This window comes from Myotis davidii, unplaced genomic scaffold, assembly GCF_000327345.1.
Source record: "Myotis davidii unplaced genomic scaffold, ASM32734v1 scaffold327, whole genome shotgun sequence".
In the NCBI taxonomy this organism is placed as follows: Eukaryota; Metazoa; Chordata; class Mammalia; order Chiroptera; family Vespertilionidae; genus Myotis; species Myotis davidii.
This window is the reverse complement of record NW_006298628.1, coordinates 3,539,573-3,545,323: the sequence shown is the minus strand read 5'-3', so window position 1 is coordinate 3,545,323 and position 5,751 is coordinate 3,539,573. Positions and strand designations below refer to the sequence as shown.

The following is a 5,751-nucleotide window of genomic DNA, read 5'->3' as shown; positions in this document are numbered from 1 at the left end:
AGATTGATTTCAGAGAGGAATGGAGAGTGAGAGAGAGTTAAGAAACATCAATGATGAGAATCATTGATTGGCTGCCTCCTGCATGCTCCCTATTGGGGATTGACCCTGCAACCCAGGCATGTGCCCTTGATCAGAATCGAACCCAGGATCCTTTAGTCCACAGGCCAATGCTCTATCCACTGGGCCAAACCAGCTAAGGCAGTGGGTGAATACTTAACTTGCAATTTCTAAGTATGGGTTTCAGGGAGTAAGGAACCTCTTGAAATTATTTGTAAAGAATGTATACTCTCTATCTCTCTCCTTTCCTCTCTGTAGAAAATCAATAAAATATATTTAAAAAATATATATATATATTAATAAAAAAAAGAATGTATCTTTGTGTAGTATGCAATTTGGGGGTTATAAGAGGAGTTCTACAGCTTTAAATAAACCCTTTCTATTCTATTACCCAGAAAGGTCCTAGGATGTTATGAGGAAGAGCTGGAGCCACATTGGTAGGGTTAGTGATTTTTCTTCTCAGCAAATCATAAGAAGCAGTACTGGGTAATACATTTATCCCGCTGTATCTGTGCTTAGCGACATTTTTGACTGAACAACAACACCTGATGAGAACTGAATCTCCTCTCACTTACATATTAGTTTTAGGACCTCAGAGTTGTTTTAGCTTTGTTTTTTATAAAACTATCTTTTGCACAGTGCAAAACACCCAACCAAGATGGACTGTGCCTTCTTGTACCAACCCTGACACATGCCAAGTGGTCAAGGTGTTTGGGTTCAAATGCAAGAGTAAAAGACAGGAGAACCTAATGTTAAAACACTGAGCCAGACAACGGCTTTCCCCGGGAAACCAAATCAAAGGATTGGTGGTCCCACCTGAGCGTTTGATGGCAAACTTGGTTGATGGTAGTGCAGGAAGGAAAGTCAGTTTGGTTGTCACTGACGTTTGTAAAGCTCTGACTGCTCCTGTGATTCTATTGCTGGCATCTGTCAGCTGTAGCTTTCATTATTGGGCTCCTGGTTCCAACACTGGGGTGAAATTAGCAACAGGGAAAGGACATAGCTTACTACCATAATCTGGACTTTCCTGAGAAAGTTGCCAGCAGCTGACAGCAGACATGCTATATACCAGTTAAGATGACAACTGGGAAGAAAAAAAATCATAAATCTTGCTACGGTTTAGCCGACCACACCAAGTTGGTCCTCTTGAGACATCCGCCTTCTCCCCACCCACAAGCCCAACCTTAACCTTTATTATCAATTTGACAAATTGTGTAGGTATATTGCATTACACTGCAATTTCAACCCAGTCTAAGTATTAGGGGACTTGTATTATATATACTAATATTATGGATATTCTAAAAAAGTTAAGGAGAAGAAAACCACATACTGAACGGCTGATGGTTTGATGGGAGAAGTCTCGAAACAAGAACATTGAATACAAGATAATGGAGAGGAGAGAAACAGTTTATAAAAAGTATAAAACATTTAAAAGTTTTTAGATGAATGAGATTATTGCTTTTCTAATAGGTCAGTTCCCTCTTTTATCAATGGAGCACTTGAATGTTAGGAAGATGTAAAGGGGTGTTAAAGATGAAGTTAATGCTGTTGCCTTTATAAGTGTAAAGAAGTGTCTCCTGCCCTAGCTGGTTTGGCTCAGTGGATAGAGTGTCGGCCTGCAGACTGAAAGGTCCCGGGTTCAATTCTGGCCAAGGGCACATGCCCTGGTTGTGGGCTTGATCCCCAGTAGGGGCCGTGCAGAAGGCAGCCAAGCAATGATTCTCTCTCATCATTGATGTGTCTATCTCTTCCTCCCTCTCCCTTCCTCTCTTAAATCAATAAATATATATTTTTTAAAAAAAAGAAGTGTCTCCTTTCACTTCATTCCTAAAACAGTAACAGAGTACATAGACCATCTCCACTGAATAGACAACAAAGTAGTACATAATTCATGTAAATCTCTTGGCTTCCAAATCTGGTCTTCTCTCCCTGCCCCTGTTGACACTCTTGTTTCTTATTCCCAGCAAATGAAAGGTTTTAGACCTGTGTGTCTAAATACAGTATATATATATATATATTATAGCCATATGCAGCTATTTAAGTTTAAATTAAACTTTAACAAGTTCCTTAGTTGCATTAGCCACATTTCAAATACTCGGGGAGCCATATATGGCCAGTGGCTACTATGGTACATTGGGCAGCACAGATACAGGTCATATCCATCACTGAAGTTCTATTGGACCACCCCGTTCAAGTGTATTTTTTTGTGTATAATAGAAAATTGTTACATGTTTTCTCTACCAACCTCATTGTAATTTGCTACTCATCTAAGAACACTATCACTAACTCCGATCTACTTCAAATTTTATTTCTGTTCACAAGTGTAATTCACATTCATTTTCCAAATGTTGAAGGAAAAACACAAATATAGAAAGTAACTATCCCTTCTTATAAAGCCAACTCCCAAAGACAGGCATGGTTAACTGATAAGTTCGGGGCATGTTCTTCCCGTTACATTTTTATACTCAGTTTATGCATTCAATTATTTTAATAATGAAGATGGGCTGTGGCCTCTTTGCTTATTCCCCTTTGTAACCAGCACAACACATTTCAGCTTTGTCTCATGAAGCTACGTGTGCGGGGCTCTGTCATGGAGCTAATCCCCAAAGATGACTGGAGAGCCAAGTAACAGTTGGCAGATGTATTCCTTGAGACGCATGTCTTGTTTAGAATCATTGGCTGATGAAAGTCGTCCAGCCTGACCGGTCACTGCTGCCTAGTGTGAAATGCCTGTTTTGGGGAGTGCACACATTCGAGGAATGTGGCCTGAAGCTCCCGGCTCAGTTGCAGTGGTTCGTGTAATGAATCCACTCGATGTTCTTTCCTCACAGAGATGCGAACTGAGACTCTATTTGGAACATTTACAACCATATATGGTGTTGCCCGAGTGTTTAGCTACAGATTTTGGTTATTATCATCATTAACTGGATGTAGGAAGTTATATGGTGATGGATTTTCACAAAGACTTTGGTGAGAAGAGATGTAACTGGCTCGAAGGGAAAAAAAAAAAAGTACCCCTTTTCACAGATTGCAACCTGCAGGGACTGCAGCTCGCTGCACTTGTTGAAATGAGGCCACCAATTCCGCCCCCCTGGGCCCCACTTACCTACTGAACACCTGCCGTGCGAGCCTGAGCAACTGTGTCACTTCCACTCCTGCACTTGCACCATTAATTTGATGACCGAACCTCACTGCTTCAAAAAAAAAAAAAAATCAATGTGCCAGCCATCAGTAAATGACCCAAACCAAGTGTGCACCAAGGTAGAAATAGTATGGACAGCTTTCAATGTTCCTGTCATCTGTGACTTGACCCCATATAGGATGCTGGACAAAGGTTCTCATTACTATGTGAGCCTCACAGAGACAACAGAAGAGGTGAGCACACCAGCCTTTTCTGGTCGTTATCAAATGAAACACAGCTGCACTGTGTTCTAGCCCCGCAGTCTGCTGTGGGAGGCGGGCATTTTGGTCACTAATGGAAGGATTTGCTTACTGACGTATCAGGAGAAGCTCGTCTGAAAAGCTCCTCAGCATTATCTTGAGGGCACGGTCCCTGGTTATGGGATCCAGACAGACCGTGGTTACAACAGCTTTCAGAGCAACAGGATATTGTACGAGGCACTGAAACCACCAAATAAGGCGGATTTGGCCCAGCCGGCATGGCTCAGAGGTTGAGCACTGACCTGAGAACCAGAGGTCACGGTTCAATTCCCGGTCAGGGCACATGCCTGGTTTGTGGTCTTGATCCCCAGTGTGGGGCATGCAGGAGGCAGCGGATCAGTGATCCTCTCTCATCATTGATGTTTCTCTCTCTCCCCCCTTCTCCCTTCCTCTCTGAAATCAATAAAATTGTTTTTTTAAATAAGGCAGATTTGGTCCCTGATGGTGAAGCTTACAATCTAGCAGGAACAAGAAATACTGAGTAGGGAGTTTTCAGTGTGATGTGTCTGCAATGGGACCAGCAGGGTGGTACAAGAGGATATTAGTAGGGAGTCCAATGTAGCCTGAATGTGCAGGAAAGGCTCCCATGAAGAAATGCTAAGTGAAGACCTGAAAGGTTGGTGGTTGCTAGCCAGAGAGGGGCTGGGAAGGTGGTCCAGGCAGAAGAAATGGCATGTGCAATGGCCTATGGCTGGGAAGAACCTGCCCTATTTAAGGAACCAAAAGAAATCCAGAATAGCTGGAACACAGACCAGTCTCGGGGAAGTGGTAAGAGAGGGATCTGGAGAATGGGCTAGGGCCAGCCTGGGGAGGAACTTAGGCCATGTGAAAGAATCTAAACATTAGCTCAAGGACAATAGGAAATGATCAGTTTCCTCATCTGTAAAGTGAGCATAATAGCTATCTCATAGGATTATCAGGAAACAAAACAAGAATACAAGTGAAAGGTCTTTGTAATCTTCAAAACATGACAGGGCCCTGGACAGTGTGGCTCAGTTGGTTGGGCGTTGTCCTATGTACCAGGAAGTTGTTCATTTGATTCAAGGTCAAGGGCACATGCCTGGGTTGTGGCCTAGATCCCCAGTAGGGGGTGTGCAGGAGGCAGCACCCATGTTGTGCTCTCACACCAATGTTTCTCTCCCTCTCCCTTCTTCTCTCTCTAAAAGTCAATAATTTAAAACGATAGGAATACTACTAACATTATAATCTTAGCAGTAATTATAAACTATGCTGCCTTCTTAAGTAATGGAAGTCGTAGTTCAGATCTCCTACATGGGAATATGAAAGTCTATAAAACCCTGACTTACTCAAGGGAGCTGATGGAAAGGTCAGAAGTTTACTCCAGCCGAGACTTCCAGTGTGAAGTTCAGGAAGCCGCGGGGTGAGCTCAGCTGTTCGGAGCAGCCTCACACCATGTATGGCCATGTGTATTTCTCAATCCACCCTGACTTCCAACTCCACTTCCAGAAAAGATCAGTGTTCGGCCTTCACTCGAGCCCCTCCTGCCCCGCCAGCAGAGCCACTGAGACATTCTCGCCTCGGGATTCCTTCCAGCCAGAGCTTAGGCCCAGCGCCTCTCCGACGTCAGCTCTTGTAGACGCTGCCATCATTCCACACACATTCCACTCTTCTGAGCCGTTGGTGGGAAAATAGTTATCCCTGTTCGCACCTGCATTACATTTTTTAGGAAAAATGCAAGAGCTTTACAAATATGTGACATTTTAATCTTACAATGATTCTGTGAAGTAGGCTCAACCCAATCTCAGAATGGATGAAAGATCGGACCAGCACTGCTATACTACCAAGGAGAACTTGGTTCATTTTGGCCACTTCCACTCTGCCTGCAACACATTAAACATTACCTGAGTACAGAAGGGCAGAGCTTTGGCAGGTGTCGGCATTCGATTGCACTGCATCACCACAACCCTCTTCCCAGCTCTGGTCAAACAAGCCAGGCACGCCTCCTCTCCAGAGGTCACTGACTACCACAAATGCTTCACACCAGACGTTACAAACTTGCTTTTATTTTTTTTTAAATCTATGCATTGCTGTTAAAATCTTTTTGAAAATTTAAATCCAGTTTTTTTTTTTAAATATATTTTATTGATTTTTTACAGAGAGGAAGGGAGAGAGATAGAGAGTTAGAAACATCGATGAGAGTGAGACATCGATCAGCTGCCTCCTGTACATCCCCCACTGGGGATATGCCCGCAACCCAGGTACATGCCCTTGACCGGAATCGAACCTGGGACC

At 43.4% G+C, this 5,751-nt stretch overlaps 1 long non-coding RNA gene across 2 annotated transcripts in view; it reads right to left on the bottom strand.

Moving 5' to 3' along the window:
• Nucleotides 1–358: 358 nt before the first annotated feature.
• The window catches only part of LOC102762210, a 19,440-nt gene continuing 14,047 nt past the window's right edge, over nt 359–5,751 (bottom strand). Inside the window, exons 4-5 of one of the 2 annotated variants that reach the window (XR_001515657.1) lie at nt 3,164–3,251; nt 359–1,026 (exon numbers count right to left, since the gene is read on the bottom strand). This is a non-coding gene — a long non-coding RNA (uncharacterized LOC102762210). The remainder of the gene's footprint in view (nt 1,027–3,163; nt 3,252–5,751) is intronic. The other variant, XR_001515655.1, reaches the window with a different exon arrangement.